Source organism: Trachurus japonicus, chromosome 13 (assembly GCF_045865225.1).
Source record: "Trachurus japonicus isolate A0001 chromosome 13, Traja_1.0".
In the NCBI taxonomy this organism is placed as follows: domain Eukaryota; kingdom Metazoa; phylum Chordata; class Actinopteri; order Carangiformes; family Carangidae; genus Trachurus; species Trachurus japonicus.
Window position 1 is genome coordinate 3874791 of NC_140919.1, and position 21221 is coordinate 3896011.

Genomic DNA, 21221 nt, shown 5'->3' on the forward strand with positions numbered 1-21221 from the left:
ACTGGTGGTGGGCTGGGTGGTGGGACTGGTGGTGGGCTGGTGGTGGGCTGGGTGGTGGGGCTGGTGGTGGGCTGGGTGGTGGGCTGGGTGGTGGGGCTGGTGGTGGGCTGGGTGGTGGGGCTGGTGGTGGGCTGGGTGGTGGGCTGGGTGGTGGTGCTGGTGGTGGGCTGGGTGGTGGGGCTGGTGGTGGGCTGGGTGGGGGGCTGCTGGTGGGCTGGGTGGTGGTGCTGGTGGTGGGGCTGGTGGTGGTGCTGGTGGTGGGCTGGGTGGTGGGGCTGGTGGTGGGCTGGGTGGTGGGGCTGGTGGTGGGCTGGGTGGTGGGCTGCTGGTTCGTACAACCTCAAATGCACAAAAAGGAAAGGAAATTATTAACCATCTGTAAAAAGCAGATGTTCCCTTTTTTCTAGCAGTGAGTTTGCCCCATAAGGAACTGTATGCCCTTTGCATTCTTCTGTGTATAAGGGGCTGTGTCCACCAGAAGTGGTTTTGGCTCTCTCTGCATCTACTACAGTTCAAATCCTATGGAGAACGGCGGTCACAGCACTCAGTGCCCTGGGCGGAAAAACACTTTTGGCGTGGGATGCTGTAAAGTATCGTTGAAAAGTAGGATCTCATTACCTCATGCGAGTGGAGATACAGTACGTGTTTATAGTTCTTTTAAGTTTGAAATTTTGATAATATTAATAATAATAATGATAATAAAATGTATTTCTATTGCACTATTCATACATACAAAATTTAGCACACAGTACATGTTTACATGATGCCTCTTGCTATTGACTATGTATGGTTGTAAAAGAAACGAGAAACGGTTATTTTCATAACCTTTTGACTTTTTAAAAAATTAAGCTAAGCGAAAGTTCAGACAGGAACTATCTCTTAAGCACAAGCCTCTCCCAAGCTCAACCTCTATCTTCTCACTCCGCCCTCTTCACCTTCTTCATCCAATCACAGGCTGCCATGTCCTCTCTCTCCTACCAATCAGTCACTAGCTTCAAATTTAAAAGTGTCCCCTTTCCCTGCAGTCATCCCTCTGCCATCCAGCAAAACTCTCAGCCCACCTCCACCCCTTCACCACCTGACACTGACCATCTTCATCGGGATCTCTGTATGCACAATAAATACAATTTCACTTTTCATTCTGTCTCTCTTTCTTATTAGTCTGTCCTGATTGAAATGGATAGTTATGTCCATAAAGCATTTTTAAAATGCTGACCAGTTTTTCCTAAACTCCAATATGATGTAGAAATATGCAGTATATTCATATGGAAAATTGTTGGTGAACCTATTTGATAAAGCAAAGACCAAATTTGATGAAGCAACAGTGGAAATGCTATTTTTGGCCCACTGCGGTTTGCCCAGTGACAGCTGTACCAAAATTGTTGTCTCTATGCTGCATTTCTTTGTACGTTGCCTGTGGAGTTAGATTTTAAATAATCACACACACTTACCAAGAATGAAAAATTCATACAGCGCCTTCATCCGGTCAAGGCATTTCTGACTTTGGTCAGTCAGCTGCCATCTTGGATGAAGGACTTGCGCAGTCCAGTTTGCCTTTTTTTTTTGGCTATGAAAATAGTGGCCTTGTAGCCCAGACTGTTCAACTTCTCAACCTGAAAAACAAGATATGTATTAAACAATGTACAGAAAAATAAACAATTATAAATGCCTGAAACATTGTGGGCTGTAATAATGAAAATAATAACTACAGAAGTTCAGTCAGACAACTCTTAAGCGAGGTGAAGTACAGCATAGATAGCATATTCTGGCTGCTGCAGGTTTTGTGTCTGGCTCTGACTCAGTTATTCGATCCCTGAATGATCTGCTTTGGCAGTTATAGGGAATGAAGCAGACACCCACGGGGGATGATAGAGACAGAGACCACAGGGGAATGCTGGGAAGAAGGTGGGTTTGTAAACCAGTAGCAGCAGTGACAGCATCAGCATGGCCATAGATAAGCAGGTAAATTCAAATAACCCGCCCTATTTGGGCGAGGAGAGCAACTGACTGATCGGCTGATCTGAATGGGCACAGCTTGAGTTGTCTGCCTGAACTAGCTTTCCGTCATTTATAAACACATACCAAGACTGAAGCCTCATCCACAACGTGTGTGGTGGTTTGGTTTTTTTTTTGGTTTTTCAACCAGGTGTCCTTTTTGGCATCAAATCGTTCCAGTTTTTTGGCCAGTCTCTGTTTTCTGGGCTGCTCTGCTTGGCAATATTTGCACTTTTTGGTGGCCACACCGATTGAGGCCTTGCAGCCCACGCAGGTTGTTGAGGTTGACCCCCTTGGCATCTTCACACTGATAGATAAATCAAACAACATTTAATAAGCAACGTGACAAAGGAACTGCATTATGTAATTGTTATCACCCATTTTCCTTTTTTTTTTTTAAATTTGGCCTACTTTAGCATAATCAGTCATGTCAGACATCAACACTTCTTGGACAACACTGTTACAAAGGTGTTTACATCCCAGTATCAAACCCTGTTAGCTATCTGCAGCAAATACCTATTCACAAAGTCTCATATAGCCTATAGGCCTACTATCTCCTAGTTGATTTCTGTTTTCATCTTAGTATAGGTCTATATTTTTGTAGGTATGATTTTATCTCTTGTCTTACTGGAAGCTCCTATCTCGTTTCTTTCTTCTGCTGCAGTGGAATACACTTTTCAACTGGCGTTATGACTACGTCCAACTACATCTAAAGTTTAATGCAGTGGCAAATATGGCAACTGGATATAATTAGGCTACAGTAAATCACGACAAATAATTAGCGGATATTGGCTTACACATTGTTAATTATACTATTCGGGTTCCGTTAGCATAATATTTACCAACGTGTTCATTACCTGCCTTTGAGGATGTACAATGGTGGGGTCGTCGTGCCGGAGAGCGCCAACCATGGACAAGCGCCAACACCAAAGTCCTACTAGGCTGCCAACCCCCCCTCACTCACTTGTCAATCTGCTGACCTCTGTGCCTTTGTGATAGGGCAACCCATGTGTCAATCAGCGGCACGTTGCTAACGTCAATACGTGATGCTACTTTGTTATAATTAATTATTTATTTGTTTGTATTTTATTTATCTTTTCATGCTATTTGATAATGAATAAAGGTAAAAAACAAACAAACAATGAAGTTAAAAAAAAAAAAGTAGGGTGGGCTCCCCACCGTGTAAACGCCCCCCCCCCCCTCTACGACCCGTTTGGTACCGGCGGGGAGGACATTCCACTCTCCAACTTCTTCTCCCCCCTGGCGGAGCTTCCTCCAGACCTGCCTGCCTCCTTTGCTCTTCCTGTACGCTCACCTGGCCGTGGCCGAAAGCGCTCTACACCCGCCAGTGCAGCTTCATCCGCTGGCTCGCTGTCCCCTCCGCTCGCACCCCCAGGGTGCAAGCGATTTCGTTTGTCGGCTATGCAGCGTGATGGCCGGTCCCGCTCGGTGTCCACTTCGCCGTCCTCCTCTCCTCTGCCACACGCTGGTGCTTCGGCGTCTCTCCCTGCACTCAGCACAGCTAATGTGGCACCAGCTGTTGCTGCTGCGCAAACATCTGACCAGGTGAGCAATCACTCAACCCACCTGCACCCGCCCAACTCGTCAACACATATCAATCCAAAGCTTGCAATCTACAAAGATAATCTTGGAACTGAGCGACCGGAAATTCTAATTGCAGGCGATTCAATTGTTAGATATGTAAGGCTCCCTGGTGCTGTCACCTACTGCCTCTCAGGAGGCAAGACGGCTGACTTTATCGAACTGATCCCGGCTCTCCTGAACATTCACCCCACTGTCCACACTGTCATCTGTCACACAGGCACATGTGACGTCATGAGCAGGCAATCAATTAAACTACACTACGAACTCGAATCGCTAGCCATTACAATTGAAAGCCTGGGGAGGAGGTGTGTCCTATCTGGCCCCACTCCCGTCATGTCTAAAGGTCCTGAGCGTTTCAGCCGACTATACAGCCTGCATCAGTGGATGGGGAATTTCACGACTGCCACTGGCCTTGGTTTTATCAGTCACTTTGATTCATTTTGGACCAAGAAAGACATGTTTAGACCTGATGGCTTGCATCTTAATAGGAAAGGTACTGGACAACTAACTCAAAACTTTATCAACTTTGTTGCTTTTAACCCTCAGTGATGTTTTCCCCAGCTGGACCCTGCCCAGTTTACTGACTCGGTTTTACATAGCCTTGTCCCTGACAATGCGGGTCCCGTTGACACAGTATTTCTCACAGTATTTCCTACTAATTCCATTCCTGTTAGGATTACTGAAAGACAGTGTGTTATTGTAAAACCTACCTCCAATTCAATCAGAAACAATCTTATCATAGTCAATACCAATACCATGTCTTCTAAGTCCAGCCTGTCATCTCCATCACCCACGACTACTTCAAAATGCTCCTTAAAGTTTGCACTCCTGAATGTCAGATCTCTTGTCAATAAGACTTTCATCATTAATGATTTCATAACCTCTCACAGGCTTAATTGCATACTTCTCACCGAAACATGGCTTGATGTAACGGGTAACAAGGAGCTGATTGAAGCATCTCCTCCTAACTTTTCATCTCTGCATTGTTCCAGGGAAAATATGAAAGGTGGTGGTGTGGCTGCTATATTCTCTGATCACTTATCAAGCAAAAATGTCTCCTTTGGTAGCTACTCTACATTTGAGTATTTAGCTTTTGTTTTAAAATCTGCATATCCCTGCCTAATACTCACAGTTTATCGTCCACCAAGGCTTAGAAATTGTTTTGTAGAGGAATTTGCTGAATTACTATCTAAGATCTCTGTTGAATATGACTCTGTCCTTATCTCCGGTGATTTCAACATTCATATTGATAATAGCACAGATAATTTTGCTGAACAGTTTACTGACATGTTATCATCCTTTGACTTAACACAGCATGTAACTGGTCCTACTCACAGTCATGGTCACACTCTTGACCTAGTCATTTCTAAAGGCCTCGATGTAACCTTAAAGTCCATCCTAGATGTTGGGATATCAGACCACTTCTGTATCTTCTTTGATATGTCACTGATCACCAAACGCGAACCTAGATTGAAATTAACTAAAAGGCGCTCGTTTCGTGCAGACACATCCAACAAGTTTATCCTAGGATATACTAACAGGTCACAGTCTGTTGTTAATGTTAACTGTGACCATGACTCGTCATCATTGTCTCTATGTGACAGCTTAGTCAATGATTTTAACCGGTCTGTGACACAAATTTTAGATGATATCGCGCCACTAAAAATAAAGACAATTCTAGGTAGGTTGAAAGCACCATGGAGGAATATGGATAGTGTGAGAGCACTAAAAAGAGCCTGCCGTAAGTCTGAACGTAAGTGGCGCAAAACAAAACTACAAGACGACTATATTAATTACAAAGATCTGCTCAGCACATATAACACAGAAATTAGAAGATCCAGACAGCACTATTTTTCTCAGATTATAACTGAAAATCATAATAATTCCAAGTTTCTGTTTAGTACAGTTGATAAACTGGTCAATCCTCCCAGACCTATACCTCCTGAGTTTCACTCCCCAGAAAAATGCAATGAGTTTGCTGCTCATTTTAATCTCAAAGTTTCCAATATCAGAAACAACATTGTGGCCTCGTGCGCTGGTGCAGCTCACCACTTTGTCGCTCCACAGTGTCATACTGCCGTCACTTTGTCCAACTTCAGCCCTATCCTAAGCCATGAACTTCAAAAAGTGATACAGCAGCTAAGCTCTGCAACTTGTTCTCTTGATGCTATGCCCACCAAGTTTTTCAAAGATGTTTTTAACTGCCTGGTGGATGATGTGCTTGAAATTGTTAATACCTCACTGCTCACTGGACTTTTCCCCACTATTCTCAAACATGCTATTATTACTCCATTGTTAAAGAAGACCAATCTAGATCCATCTGTTATTGATAATTATAGGCCCATTTCTAATCTTCCATTCCTGGGGAAAATTCTCGAAAAAGCAGTCTATCAGCAATTACATGTACATCTGTCAGAAAATAACCTATTTGACATGTATCAGTCTGGTTTTAGAGTCAACCATAGTACAGAAACGGCCCTTACCCGAGTAGTTAACGATCTTAAAATCAACTCTGACAGCCATAAAGTTTCAGTCCTAGTCCTTCTCGATCTCAGTGCCGCTTTCGACACGGTTGATCATGGTATCCTGCTTCAGCGCCTTGAGCACTGTGTAGGCCTTAAAGGCACTGTTCTAAGCTGGCTTTCCTCCTACCTTACTCATAGATCCTACTCTGTTTCTATTGCTGACTTCAAATCAGACAATGTTAGCATTTCTTATGGTGTTCCCCAAGGGTCTATTCTTGGCCCACTCCTGTTCAATTTGTATATGCTCCCACTTGGTTACTTAATCCGTAAACTCAACATTTCATATCATTCCTATGCTGACGACACACAACTATACATATCTGTTTCTGCTGACCACCTGAGCCCAGTAAATGATCTCATTCAGTGTATTAAAGATGTTAGACAGTGGATGGCTGAAAACTTCCTACAATTGAACGATGAAAAAACTGAAATTCTTGTAGTAGGTCCGAAGACTCTGAGGCACCATATCTGTTCCTTATTAATTCCATGTCCTGTGAAACCTAGTGAGCATGTAAGAAACCTAGGTGTGATTCTCGATGCTGATCTCAACTTTCATAAGCATGTCTCTTTCATTTCTAAGACTGCTTTCTACCATCTTAGGAACATATCTAAAGTTAGACCCATTTTATCCTTATCTGATTCTGAAAAGTTGGTTCACGCTTTTATTTCAAGTAGGTTAGACTACTGCAACGCACTTTTACCTGGACTAACAAAACAAGCACTTTATAAACTGCAGCTTATCCAGAATGCTGCAGCCAGAGTTTTAACAAGAACCAAAAGATGTGAACACATCACTCCGATTTTAGCATCTCTTCACTGGCTTCCAGTGAAGCAAAGAATTGATTTTAAAATTCTACTTATTGTTTTTAAAGCTCTGAACGGTGCAGCTCCTCCCTACATCTCTGACATGCTCACTGAGTACACACCAGACAGATCCCTGAGATCATCAAGTAAAGGTCTACTCACTATTCCAAGAATACACTCAAACTCAGCTCATGGTGCCTTCAGTCATTATGGTCCTACTCTTTGGAACTCCCTACCTCACGAACTCAGGTCTGCTACAACAGTATCTTCTTTTAAAAGCAGACTAAAAACATTTCTTTTTTCACAAGCTTTTAGTTTTTAATTGTTGTTTTTCTTTAATTTGCAATATTTCCCTCTTTCCTAACAAGTTTCTTAGTTTTTAAATTGTTTTTAATCTGCAACACTTTCTTCTTATTGTTCTCTTATTGTGTTTTTTCTATACGTATTTTACGAGCTGTAATGTTGTTCTATTTTTGTGAAAGCACATTGAGTTTGCGCTTGTCGCATGAAATGTGCTATATAAATAAAATTGTTGTTGTTGTTGTTGTAAACTGTCTGCCGCGGGGTGCATTCCGGTTACATGCTGCTATTCAGACATGCCGCTATTTCGACATTGACTTCTAATTGTCGGAATAGCGGCATTAACATTATTTTTTAAGCGTCCCACTATTCCGACATTTTTTTTTTTCATTGTCGGAGTAGCGGCACTTTACTATTTTTCCACCCGATTTGACTGTTGTCATACCATTGAATAGACGTAATCTCGATTCCATCATCCCACAAATATGGGCCAGTAGGGCCCTACTCTACCTACTAGTAGGTGCAGGAGGCTGTTATCACCCATTAATCTGGTTGACCCAATGTTATTAATGCCCAGTAGGCAATCACGGAAAATCGTGTTAGGCTATTGTTTATTTCCTCGTTTTTTTTTCGTGCTACTCAGAACGAATTTCAAACTAATGTATAGGGGTTTGATTTTATTTAATTTCTGAACCTTGACATCAACTGAATACAAGATTTTAATCATCAGAGATTCCATATCAACCCCCCCCCCCCCCCGTTTTTTTAATGTTACGTCAAGCCTGTACATTAAGTGATAATCAGCATCGTCCTATTATGTCCTATATCTATATATATATATTTTTTTAAAGCATAGCCTATCGTCCTATGATCTGATGCTTTTATTATTCCTTTTTTTTGCAGGATTCAGGCATTTTGTGATTAGAAAACTACCTATTTTATGGTTATTTTTAATATCTGATTCCTGCTTTTTCCACTAGGCTATAGCTAGGCTACAATATAGCTAGAATGTCCGCATTTATTTTTCATATTGCGTAAACTTTTTTTTAATATTGTATCAAACTGTTTTTTCCGGGTTTTTTATGTTACGTCAAGCCTGTACATTTAAGAATGCAGGGATACTCGGCATCATAACGCCCATATTTATGATCTAATGCTTGTATTCCTCTTATTTGCTGCAGGGTTTATTTTATGATTAGAAAACTCTTTTGGTTATTTTATTTTGTAGGAGAAAACAGGAAACAGATAACTGTTTCCTGCCTTTCCTAGCTAGAATGTCCGCATTACTTTTTCAACTACGGACTACGTTTTTTTTGTAAGGTACCACTACGTTGGCAATGTCATCTTATATTATTTTAATATCGTTTTTTTTCGTATTATTATTGTGGAAGTGTCCTGTATTTCTCTAGTCCCTCTCCCTATGCTGTCCGGCGGAAACAGATGCTCCCCTTTTCCCGCTAACCCTTCACCAGGTAAGATGCGTGTCTGCTTGATGTTCACATTAACATTTGTTTCATTATTAAACGCAAGACTATGAAAACCATCTTCTAACTTGTGAGGGAAAAAGTAGCCATATCTTGTAACTTTGTCCAGCTAGATGACCGATAAGTCAACTACCGTATGCAGTTTGTGATATGCAGTAGGCTAACATGAGAAGAAGTCTCATCAGGCACCCTTAAAACCTGTGTTGATTTAGAAAAAACGCGACTTTTTGTATAGCCTACATTCAGAAGATGGGGAAAAGCTAGACTAATAGCTAGCCTGTAGTACTGAATATTTGTCTCTGTTCTCCTTGTAGTTTCTGTCACCCCACCCCGAACACCGACCCAGCATCTTTATAGACACAAAGGCACTTTTAAGAGCCATCTATCTATCTATCTATCTATCTATCTATCTATCTATCTATCTATCTATCTATCTATCTATCTATCTATCTATCTATCTATCTATCTGTCTGTCTGTCTGTCTGTCTGTCTGTCTGTCTGTCTGTCTGTCTGTCTGTCTGTTTCTCTATCTATCTATCTATCTATCTATCTGTCTGTCTGTCTGTCTGTCTGTCTGTCTGTCTGTCTGTCTGTCCGTCCGTCCGTCCGTCCGTCCGTCCGTCCGTCCGTCCGTCCGTCCGTCCGTCTGTCTGTCTGTCTGTTTATCTATCTGTCTGTCTGTCTGTCTGTCTGTCTGTTTATCTATCTATCTATCTATCTATCTATCTATCTATCTATCTATCTGTCTGTCTGTCTGTCTGTCTGTCTGTCTGTCTGTCTGTCTGTTTATCTATCTATCTATCTGTCTGTCTGTCTGTCTGTCTGTCTGTTTATCTATCTATCTATCTATCTATCTATCTATCTATCTATCTATCTATCTATCTATCTATCTATCTATCTATCTATCTATCTATCTATCTGTCTGTCTGTCTGTCTGTCTGTCTGTTTCTCTATCTATCTATCTATCTATCTATCTATCTGTCTATCTGTCTGTCTGTCTGTCTGTCTGTCTGTCTGTCTGTTTCTCTATCTATCTATCTATCTATCTATCTATCTATCTATCTATCTATCTATCTATCTATCTATCTGTCTGTCTGTCTGTCTGTCTGTCTGTCTGTCTGTCTGTTTATCTATCTATCTATCTATCTATCTGTCTGTCTGTCTGTCTGTCTGTTTATCTATCTATCTATCTGTCTGTCTGTCTGTCTGTCTGTCTGTCTGTCTGTCTGTCTGTCTGTTTATCTATCTGTCTGTCTGTCTGTCTGTCTGTCTGTTTATCTATCTATCTATCTATCTATCTATCTATCTATCTATCTATCTATCTATCTGTCTGTCTGTCTGTCTGTCTGTCTGTTTATCTATCTATCTATCTGTCTGTCTGTCTGTCTGTTTCTCTATCTATCTATCTATCTATCTATCTATCTGTCTATCTGTCTGTCTGTCTGTCTGTCTGTCTGTCTGTCTGTTTCTCTATCTATCTATCTATCTATCTATCTATCTATCTATCTATCTATCTATCTATCTATCTATCTATCTATCTATCTATCTATCTATCTATCTATCTATCTATCTATCTATCTGTGTAACTGTTTGTTAGTCAGCCTGTTTGTCTGTATTGGTTTGTTTGTTTATTTGTTTGTCTGTATTGCAATGGACAGATACCGTTGACCCCCAGAATCCCAAATACAAAGAGGGGAGACGCATGGCTGTTGAACTGAAGCATGATCAGATTCTTGCTGAAGCCAGGGTTAGTGTTTACATCATTCTTTACTTGACCATACAAATTATATCCCTTACTGAATGTGTGTAGAAATATGAGTGCAGAAGATTTTTTTTTTTTACTGTTTTATTAAACAATGCAGTTGAGTATTTAACATCCAAGCATGCTCTGTGGCGTTTAGAAATGATGAAAAAGGCCCAGACGATGCTGACTCTGTATCAGTAGTGAATAATATCTGCTCTTAGAGCTATGGATTCAGTAAACAGATGAATAAATTGAGGCCACAGGCAGACTGTTCATGACTGTAGTGCATTAGTGAAATATGTAATGCAAAGCATTGGAGAGCAGGTTTTCCAATGTCCTTAACTACAGATGGCGACATTATGGTAACGGTGGGATAGTGGATAAATCGCTTGATTCAGTAGATGTTGGGGTTTGCTTTGATTTGTCATCAGTTTTTGCTTAGGTACCTTTAACCACATCAGTTTGACAAGACTTTTATCAACTCATAGGAAGCAGCTCAGATGAGGAAACGGACATCAAAGTCTAAGAGGACAAGGCAAGGACAAGGCAAGCCCAGGGGAAGGCGTGGTGGGCGACCCAGCGCCTCAGCTACAGGTTGTTTGTGTAAATTGTTGTTGTATCGAAAAGTAGATAACAATTTTTTCAGTGGCATTGCAGTTAATTACATAACCAAGTATTTCTTTCTTACTCTTCTATGTGCTTATTTACAGGTGCACAGCCTCCACCTGACTGCTCCCTGTCATCCAGTGTGGGAGATCTGCCCACTTTCCCCTCAGCAAGTCCTCTGGCAAAATTTGGTAAATCACAGTTATGAATGAATTTAACTTTAAATGTTATCTTCAAATCTCCATGTATAATTGAATTTAAGATAGACATTGAAACAAACCTTACGCTGTAAAGACAATGTATTACATAGATAAAGAACACTAATGATTATAGCCAGTTCCATGGTGATGAAAATATGTGTATGCTATCTGTTGATTAATTGTTGTAATGGTTGTTATCTAAATCATCTTTTATAACTCAAGTTTATTTAGTCAGTTGCGTACATGAACTGATGAAGCCTCTTGGATGAGAGGTGAAACGTCTTCCTAGACAAATAACTAAGTCCAGTTGCTTTCGATTTAACCTCCTTTGAAATGCTATGACCTGGACAAATGAGAATATGCACCGGCTTACTCAAGTTTATATTTTCTTTACAGAAAAAAATATGGAGAGGCTCTCTGCTATTTTGGCATCATGTCATTCTGATGAGCCTCAAAGAAGCTCAGCATCATCCTGGTCTTTCCGTCAGCAGAAAGCCTCAGAGCGCTGGAAAGAGTCAAGACCATACAACCTCCAGTGCCTCATAGAGAAAGAGGCTGTTGGTTATCCTTTGTGTTACCTCTGCAATGACCCTGCTGTCATTCGGTTGGTATTCTCAAATACTAAACTTATTCCATGATCGGCTTTTAGAATTAGTGGTCAGTGTGTAATTATGTTTTCTTTTGTGTTGGTAGAAAACTTTCAGAAGCTTCCCACAGGAATGTGGAAAAAATATTTAGGACCTCCTGTGCCCAACTGCAAGGGGCTAAACCCTGAGACACATATCCCAAATAAATTAAATTCAATTTTGTATCTCACCTAATTCAGAATATCCTAACTTCAATTAATAGTACCTATCACTATTCCCATAAAATAATTTTGCCTTTCCCTTCTATGTGCAGAGATTGTCTTCCCGACGAGTGGTTCTGTGGCGACTGTGATGTACTGCATCACAAAATGCAGCCACTCCACAACAGGGAATCCATTATTGATGTTTTTTTTTAAAGCTATTCCTCCAACCACACACATCATGAAACAGGAGGATGGATATTGCACCCATGAGCAAGGTATGTCTCAATCTAAACCTAATTTTTTCCATATGTATTTCTAACTTGTTACAAATAGTGTAATGCAGTGGTTGCTTGTTTTTGTCAGCATGCATTTTGCCAGCTGTGAAGGCACCATGCTGTTCTTGTGAGGACACAAACATCATCATATCACCAGGGAAACCAGTGATTTTATTTACCATCAATGGTAAGAACAATTCACTACACTACACAGATCATGTGTATTAAGTATGTGGTTGGTGTGTATTCCTGATGTTGTTTATTTGCATTATGTTCCAAGGGCGTTATGACTTGCATCAGCCACTGTATTTGTGTGGAGCATGCCAGAGGCAGTGGACTCCTGAATTAAAGGACCTCATTAGGAGTGGATATTGGCCGACCTCTCTTAATGTGTCTACTTTGTACACATTGGACCTTTTGAGCTCCTTCCAGGAACTGAAGGTCATTTCTCCTGGTTTTGCCAGACAGGCCTTCGCAAAGTTGCTGGAGCACCGCACAAAGTGTGGAGGAAGAGTACGTAAAAAACTGTATTTACATAAGCAGACAACATCACAAAAATGTGTAATTCTCTGTATCTTCTCGTCTGGACATATCAATGGAGATGCACTGCAGCGCAGTTTCTTAGAGTTTTCGTACTCTTCATTTGAGGAAAACCAACTCTGCTGTGGTGCTGAATTCACCTGCCCAGCCTGCACACCTGAAATGTTGGCTGTTTCTGCAGATGGAAACAGGAAGTTGTATCGCTTTGGCCAAAGTGGAAGGTGCTCTTTTTTCCATTGTTTTTATTGATTCATTTATATTGCTGTGTGACTAATGCATCTATCTATTTGTCTTTCTTCTTCAGGAGTGAGGACCCTGCCTTTTTTGAGGGGCTCTTTGTGGCAAAAGACAGTGAAGTCAAGTTAACAGCTACCTATCTCGTTGTGCCCTGACGAAAAAATAAATGTCGAAAGCAGGTGATTAATCTGTTTACCATATTCTTGCACCCTTTTTTAGATGCATTTCATAAACTCATTATTTGTTTTCAACAGCACGTGTGGACATGCTTACACTGCATGCATTGGGGTGGAACCACAAAAAAAAGGGCCTCGCTACACCAAGCACTTTCCACTTGATATGTAAAGGTAAGTCTGTATTTGTTGGTCACTTGGCTTGTTAATCCTTAAGGGCTTTAACCTGATTATTGTATAACACTATTTATCAGACATGTCAAAGACTACTGGACGAGACTGCAAGGCTAGCTGAGGTAAAACAGAGCTACATTGCTCGGATGATGAAACATCACAGTGGATCTCTGAGGTGATTGAATGGGCAGCTGGAGGTAAGCAAGACCAGATAACAGAAATCAGTGCAGAGAGTGCACATCGCATGTTTTACAACCAAGTTGTATTAAAATGGATTTTATATGTAGACCAAAACAAGCTCTTATTTATTTACATTATATTTCCATGAACTGTGCATCCACTTCTACTTGCAGTGTGTGTGTGTTTGTGTGGCGAGGATGTTGCTCCACTTTCTGCGGTCTTCTTGATTTGGTCTCCTGTAGCTCTGTAGAGACGTTTCACATTTGTGGCCGATCACAGTCTGTCTGTCGGGTGTCGAGGCCTGCATCAGACAGCTTTTGTATGGTGGTGCTGCAAAGGCAGTGGTTGGTGTATTTTTGCTGCGTGCCAGCTTGCTTGCAGAGTCGGGGCAACATTGTGGTGAGGTGACTGACGACCATCGGCTCTCGTGTGAACCTGAATGTTACCACACAGATTTTAGTTGTCACATAAATTTAACTTTCATCTAAATATGCACTACACATAATAGACTTACCAAACTTTGTCAACATCACAGTCCACGTTTCTTTTGGGATGAAGATAAAAAGCTGGTGCATCAGGAGGCAGGAGGGAGAGGTACTTGGCCAGCGATGAAACAGGGCAGAGAGGATCACCAGGGAGTTCATACATAAATCCCCTTGTGCTCTCTCTGTTTCTACCTTGTGGATCATTGAGATTTTTTGTGTGGTCGTTGAAGATTAGCGTTGCATATTTTGTCCCATTTTCATCCTTCTTTATTAAAAATGCCTGCCGGTATCCCTCATTTCCTCTGCGTCCAAAGTGCAGCTGTACATCGAACCAAACTTTGTGCACCAGGCCCACTGGATTGTTTGGACTTAACACTTGTTTTATGGCTTTTAACTCGGCATCTGTAATTGATGCGTGGGGTACAGAAGTGTCAAGCCCTTTCCTCCTCAATGTCTTCACAACGCCGGTAAACACATGATTAGATGTTGTGAACTCCGTGTCTTTGAGGAGGCACCAGGAGAGGCTGAGTGGGGGGTCGTTAATATAACGGTTGAGTCCAGCGCGGAGAGAGATGTAGCTGCTCAGTCCGAGTCCGTATAGTTCACCCTGGCCGTTTCTGACAGTTCCATAAAATTCCCGTAAGCTATCATTGAGTTGCTTTTTGGACACAGTTTGAAAGCTCACCGCCACATCTGTAGCCTGACACCAGGCTACAGATGTGTACTCCTCTCCTTTTCCAGCTGATCGAGGTCTCCTGACGTCAGCTCCGCATGTCGTCTTTTGCTGGGCTTTTTCTTTGGTGTTACCCCCCCCCTCCCCGGGGATCAAAGTTAACCGTGAACATAGTTGTTGTTGCTGTTGTTGTTAATGCCACCGAAAAATAAAAGTCAAAAGCTGGCTACTCTGTTGCCACCGTCCTAACAGTTGTTTGTTGTCATGGAAACATTGTTGCTTCCCTGACGCGGAGGGATATGCTGCGATAAGGCTTTATCATGCTCCGATAAGGCTGACCAGGGTTGTGGGCGCGACCGCTCCGTCCTCAGGGGGGCAAGCCAGCTCAGCCACCCCGCCAACCACACCAGGACCCCGGGTGTGATCCCTCGCCTGGTGGGAAGAACGGGAACGGGATGAGTGCCAGCCATAGACTGTAAAAAGAATGGACGTAGCGTCCGTGACGTCACCCATTGGAGCTGCTCGGACCTGTCACTCAACGTTTCCGCGCCCTGATTGGCCAGAATTTTAACCTAATAACAGTAAAACTATAGAGTTAAAAAAAAATTCACCCCCCTCAGAGTGTGTGCTCGGGTAGAAACTATCGATTGATAACAATAATTACAAGCTTCAAGAAATTCATAATTTGCCATCTCAAAATTTGTCAAGTCACGAAATTAGAGCATTAAGAGAGCTACAAAAAGCAAAACAGGTAATTCTCAAGCCTGCTGACAAAGGGTCAGCGATTGTCATTTTAGATAGAGATCAACATGTATTTGAAGTGGAAAGACAATTAAATGACAGGGAGTACTACAAAAAATTAGAAAAACCAATTTACATGGACACCATCCCTATAGTTCACAATATTTTGGATCAACTAAAAAAGAAAAAAATTATTAACGCAAGGCAGAAAGCTTACTTAAAAGGGGAGTCCAACCCGAGGGAAAGGAGATTTTATATCCTTCCGAAGATCCATAAGGAGGCCCAAAAGTGGACTATCCCTTTCGAAATACCCCCAGGCAGACCGATTGTTTCGGACTGCGGGAGTGAAACATATCAAACAGCAGAGTTTCTGGATCATTATTTAAATCCACTGTCATGTAAACATCCTGCCTATGTAAGAGACACTTACCATTTTATTGATGTGGTCACTAAACTGAGGATCCCTCCAACTCGTTCTTTTTTTCAATGGACGTGGATAGTCTATATACTAACATAGAGATTGATGCAGGCATCAAGGCAGTCCAAAAAATATTTCAAAGGTACCCAGACCCTGGAAGGCCAGAAGAAGAACTGATTCAGTTGTTAAATATCAATCTAAGGAGAAATGATTTTATGTTTAATGATGAATACTATCTCCAGATAAAGGGCACGGCCATGGGCAAGCGTTTCGCCCCGGCCTACGCCAATATCTTTATGGCTCTCTGGGAGGAGGAAGTATTTCAAAAATGTCCCAAAAAACCATTTCATTATTTAAGGTACTTGGACGACATTTGGGGAGTTTGGGAGGGCTCCAAGGAGGAGTTTGACAAGTTTTTTCAAATTTTAAATTCCCATGATCCTTCCATTAAGCTCAAAGTTGAGATTAATGATAAATCCATTGACTTCTTGGATACAACAGTCTTTAATAAGTAAATAAATAAATAAAGCGATCATCACAACGGCAGTGCGTAGCCTCAACACGGCAGCGACATGCAGTCATCCACCCTCAGTCCTGCTTTTGGGACATCCACAGCTGCTTTTCAGTGCCAGTTCGTCCCTGCTGTGTTAATTCAGGTGGAGTTTCCTTTACGCGCCGACAGCCTTTGATCTCTGCTTTGATCTGACGTCAGATGTGCCGGGACAATCTATATAGATATAAATTCACGTGTTGATTCCGTTAGTTGCATTAAATAGTGGTTATTGTGGATATTTATTGCATTGAAATGTGTCTGGAACTGTGGAGATCTGCCTGTGAGGTCTTGGTGACGTGTGTGCACTGCAGGTCAGTCAGCCAAACTTCCACTGCACCTGCTGCGCTCCGCCCTGCGCTGAGAGTAGACCTGGTTGGAGGTGGCGAGCTTTCAGCGCAACCTCGGCAGGACATTTTCGCACGAAACTTCCTCTGCACCAAGCTGAATCTGTGACGCCTCCCCCTGCTGCGCGGCCACGCCTATCTCAGCGCAGCGCGATCTGCCAATCTTCCAATCTGACTTTGCGCTAGGCTGCGCTGGTCGAAACTTGCATTAGACCAGCTGCGCTACCTTGCGCCACCTGCACTGCGCCAAGAAACTAGGGCCCTTTGTGTCATAGTCGTCTTGTTTTTTTTGTTTTGTTTTTGTCTACATTACTGTCACTGTACTGTTTTTATGTTTATGGGACTCCGGATGGAAATTAGCATTGCACATTTACATGTTTTTATGTTTGCAGAGGCCATTTTTGGCAATTTCCGCCTCACTGCAATTAAAGCTTTATAACCACAGAAGTACTAATCCCACAACTATGGTTTATGGCTTAAATGAAAGACAACCTTTCCCTTTACATCTATATGTATAAAATATTGAATTGAGTCATTCCATAAAAAAATTGGCTTCTGAAATAACTTTTTTTTGGAAAAAAAAAAAAACGAGTTTGAAATTTTTGGTGAAAAGGTGATATATCAAAATCCTAATTATAAAACAGGTTGAATTTTACATATATGGTTCACACACTCCCTGTCCACATGTGTACCAAATTTTAGGTTGATAGGTAAAACTACTGAGGCACTATAGATTTTTTCCAAACAGTGTCCCTTGGCGATGTACAGTGTGCAAAACCTGTCCAAAATTGTCCAATTTGGCTAAAATGCACACTGCAAGATTTTAGTGAGATTTTTTTTTTTTCCAACAGATAACCTATTGGGGCCAATCACATACTTGATGGCTTTTAGGAACACCAGTTACATAAGTAAAATGCCATTTGAAAATTTAATTTATGGGGATGAATATTTAGTGTCCAAAACCCATCCAAACATGAATTTACCTATTTTCGCCTGTATTATATTGTTATTTTCCTTTATAACTCCAGAAGTAAACATCCCACAACCATCAGTGATGGCTTAAATTAACAAGGACATTTGAAATAGTTCATTTGTCTTTTATTATTATTTTAATTAAACTTGGGGCAGTAAAAACTCACTTTTTGTGGAGACTTGTATTGCTTACTTGTTGACACTAGGGGGAGAGGGAACCACAGGAACCAGCTGGGTGCAGGCTTAAGCTTTGCCCAATCAGGGATCATTATATATCAGGTCACACCTTAGAGTCCGTAGCACCTAGAAACTTCATTTTTTGTCTACATGTTGCCGAAAGTGTCCTTAAAAGGTCTGTGGTGGAGTTTTCATTACAGCATGCCTACTTTTAGTTATATTAAGGACGCCGTTCATGTGTTATTGATTTGGGACGCCGGCGTCCCAACCACTAGGGGGCCTGCGTGAACAGGTTAATGTGCCCATACAAAAAAAAAAAAAATTCATAAACCGTTCCATCCCTACTGTGTGCTAACCTATATTGTCATATTTTACAGAGTTCTGCAGCAACAGTCGGACTTGAATAGGATGACCTAGAACAGCCTTTCGCATCTTCAGCCAGCCTCCTTGGAAAGCAGTGCATTAACCACAACTTTGCCCTCAATTCAGCTCCAAGTGAGGTACTACGAATCCCAAATGTTGAGGAGGAAAGAAGACAGCATGAACTCCTATTAATGACTTTAAAACTCAAACATGGCCTTACCAACGAGGCACTAGAAGACACCCTTAAGGTTATAAATGTGATAAGCGGAAAGCATGCTGTGTCTTCCACCAAACATTTCTTTTACAAGCCATTTGCTGAAATTAGGAACAACATCCAGTTTCACCACGTATGTCAAAGGTGCACACTTTCAATGGACATTGAGGGAGTCATATGTAGTCATTGTCGGATTACTTGTAACACTGATGATCACATGAAACAGGGTGGTTTCTTTATAGTATTTCCACTTACACCCCAGTTGAAGGACACCATGGAACAAACTGAGATAGTTAGTCAGATAGTTTGTCAGACAAGTAAGAACAGTGCTCACTCTGGCCTGTATTCTGATATCACAGATGGTGACCTGTACAAGAAATGTGTCCAAAACAGTCAAGCTCAATCTGGTGTCCATATAAACCTTACATTAACTTTTAGCTTTGATGGTGTACCAGTATTCAAGAAGTCTGCATACAGTATTTGGCCCCTTCTATACACAATCAATGAGTTGCCCCCAAATTTCAGAGCAAAGCATGTCATGTTGTCAGCATTATGGTTTGGTTTTGAAAAGCCAAATTGCAACACAGTCTTGGCACCCTTTGTTGAGGATTGCAATAGACTACACCAAGAGGGGTTTGACTGGATCAGCACAGATGGAGTTCATGGCAGATCAAATGTGTTTCCACTGGTTGCTGTTTGCGACTCAGTAGCAAGGCCTATGGTCCAAAATGTAAAACAGTTCAATGGCGAATTTGGCTGCTCCTATTGTTTACAAAAGGGCACTGTTACAGCAAAAGGTCGAGGTCACGTTAGAGTGTACCCCTTTGAGGAAAATACCGAACTGAGAACTCATGTCCAAACAATGGAATTTGCTAACAAGCCTGTAGCAACGCACACCCCTGTTAATGGTGTAAAAGGACCATCTATTCTGTCTACATTGCCATCTTTTGATATCATACTCGGTTGTGTACCCGACTACATGCATGCATATTTTGACAAATACGTATGTCACATATATGTACATACATGGCCATATATCAGATTTGTGTATGGGTAGTGTGGCATTTTTTACGCAGCAGTACTGTCCCACCATGATTACTTTTAAGCGACTTTGGGGAACTTTTTTTAGGAAGACGAGCAAGTGTTTACATCCGCGATCCTCCAAAGATGGTGCCCAACGTCCCACGGCATGACGAAACTTCACATTAAGTATCACAGATGTTAAATCAAACCCACACAGGGGGGCAGATCGTGTTTACAATTACATTAGACGACTAGCACGTTAGCATGCATGGTTTTAGCTGACCGTTCGACTAAACTGTATGCTTATGAAACTGTCAAGTTAGTTTTTGACTAGTTTTCGACGCAGGTTTTTTAAACGCGGATCGACCTGCTAACAATCGGCATTTGGCTCCTTTCCCATTGACCAAAACGAGCCGAGTCTGACCCCCCGTCTGATTTGTATTGGTATTTTGTTTACATTGATTTAGCTAGCCATTCATTTCAATAACGTTGTGCAATATATTGTATTTGGAATATGTGCAACATTCCACTTTGTAATTTTTTATTTGGTAATATGGTTGTATGAGGTATTAAATTGATATATTGCGTGGCTCTTCCAACCTACTGCTCCATTTTTATACTTTTGACAGGGAGACAACTCTGAAGTTGTAAATTCAGCGAGGCACCTCCTAAACCTTCCCCTGGCCCTGTTAGGCCCAGTGCCCAACAAACTGCCCCAGAGACTCCAAGGTGTCGTCCAGATTAACATGCATAACAATTAAATCATTTGACCCCACATTGTACATTGAGACATTGTACCCTGTTCATTTAAATCATCTTAAAATAATGTGATGCGTCTTTACATGCAGATGCAGCTGGGCATGTTCTGCACAGGGCTGACCAAATCGAAGCTGCTCATCTGGATCCCACCCCAGCAAGTGTTAATCAGTGCTGCATATGATGCCAATTTCCTTGGAGAAGTTGTACCAAGGCTGAAGGCCTTCTATTTTAAGGATATGCTGCGTCATACTGTCAGTGAATTTCAGGCTGGTAGGTTGTCATTGAGTGATAGGTACAGGAAGCTTTGTGAAAGCTAGATTCAAACCTGGCACTATTATTGTCTAGTTTGGAACATGTTCTGAAAACATGTCTGGATGTCTTTTGTAAAAAATGATTACATTCACTGATGACTAAAAAAAAAGGGTTAGAAATGATGACAGTTTTTATTAACAACAACAATATTCAAATACTTATGGTTTTCTGTGAGTAAGATACAACTACAGTGTCCAGACTTTTAGCTGACTAAAACTTGAGCAATAAAACAAGATGAAGCTGACTAAATATGATGAAACAAAACAGACATTTGACACGGTACTAAGACTAAATAATAATTTTTTAAAAACTGACAAAAAGTAGTATGTCTTTAATTAACTTTGTTACAACTTAACACTTTACTGTTCCTGTTAAAAAATTAACATGTAACTGTTCATATATTTCTTTTGTAAATAACAGTTCTGACAGTCAAAATCAATACAATACAAGACTTTTTATAAATATGTAAAAGAAAAAAAAGAACTTAAAGCAGAAGTAAGCGATCTGGTCATTTTGGCTAATGCTGCGTTCCAGGCAGGCTTTTGAAACCGTAAA

General features: G+C 41.3%; 1 long non-coding RNA gene across 1 annotated transcript; it reads left to right on the plus strand.

Moving 5' to 3' along the window:
- Positions 1-10985: 10985 nt before the first annotated feature.
- On the plus strand, positions 10986-11829 carry LOC146975281 (uncharacterized). The gene is made up of 3 exons (XR_015037431.1): positions 10986-11051; positions 11168-11254; positions 11660-11829. It is a non-coding gene; the product is annotated as an uncharacterized LOC146975281 (long non-coding RNA).
- Positions 11830-21221: the final 9392 nt, after the last annotated feature.